The sequence below is a fragment of the Stegastes partitus genome, unplaced genomic scaffold (genome assembly GCF_000690725.1).
Source record: "Stegastes partitus isolate 25-593 unplaced genomic scaffold, Stegastes_partitus-1.0.2 Scaffold29, whole genome shotgun sequence".
Lineage (NCBI taxonomy): Eukaryota > Metazoa > Chordata > Actinopteri > Pomacentridae > Stegastes > Stegastes partitus.
The window spans coordinates 1276019-1277036 of NW_007577760.1; positions in this window are offsets into that span (position 1 = coordinate 1276019).

Sequence of the window (1018 nt, forward strand, 5' to 3'; positions counted from 1 at the left end):
TCAATTTCTAGTTACTTGAGAAAAAAATATCATAATGTTATTATCAGAGCCGGCCCTTGGCAGAGGCAGTATAGGTAAATGCTAAGGGCGCCGACATCCACGTGATGCGCCGCAAGCCTACCGGCTAAGTTGCCTTTTGCAGCAAAGCTGCTAACGTTAGCCAACGTCTTCGCTGCAAAGACGTTATGTTAGCATCTTAGCTGTTAACGTTAGCAGCGATGACGTCAGCGAAGACGTTAGCGTCTTAGTTACTGACGTTAGCAGCAAAGACGTTACGTTAGCGTCGTAGCTGCTAACGTTAGCAGCTAAGATGTCAGCGAAGACGTTACCGTCTTAGCTGCTAATGTTAGCACCAAAGACTTAGCATCGAGCCAAGAGAAAAGGTGACTTAACATTTGACCGTTAACAGCTGTTTGCATGGGGAAACATGTATTCAGTGGTAAAACTAATAAGTACAGGCCTAGGTGTACACTAAAAGATAAACTAACATGAAAAAGAGAAGCGCAACCACCGACAGGCAGTTAAATTAGCCAAACACAGCTGTTTGGCTAACTGATGGATAGCCTATCTCGGCTATCCATCAGTATGATGCAGTTATGTTTTTTTTTCTTTTCTGTAATGACAGATATCCAAATTAACTCAGCTAGAATACCATGCACAGCTATAGCCAATGTTAAATGATCTTAGTGAGTCTAACATCACATCAGTATGATTATAGCTAACCCAACAGAGGAAAAAAAATATTTAAGTTCCAGGAGGAAAAAAAACTTGTGACTTACCAGACTAACCTGTGATGACTCTGGTGTATTCAAGTCGTCCTCCACTTGTAAATAAATCCTTGAAGACCGTCGTCCAAAAAGATCTTTGGTGTCTCTTCCTAACACGTCCAGTCCATAGGCGAGGGTCTTCAAACTGTCACTGAATAACTGACTACTGTTTGAGAGTAATCAGCTTCTCTTCATACCTTTTATTTAAAAATAAACACTTGATAAACAGTTTTTGACCGTTTTACAAGAGT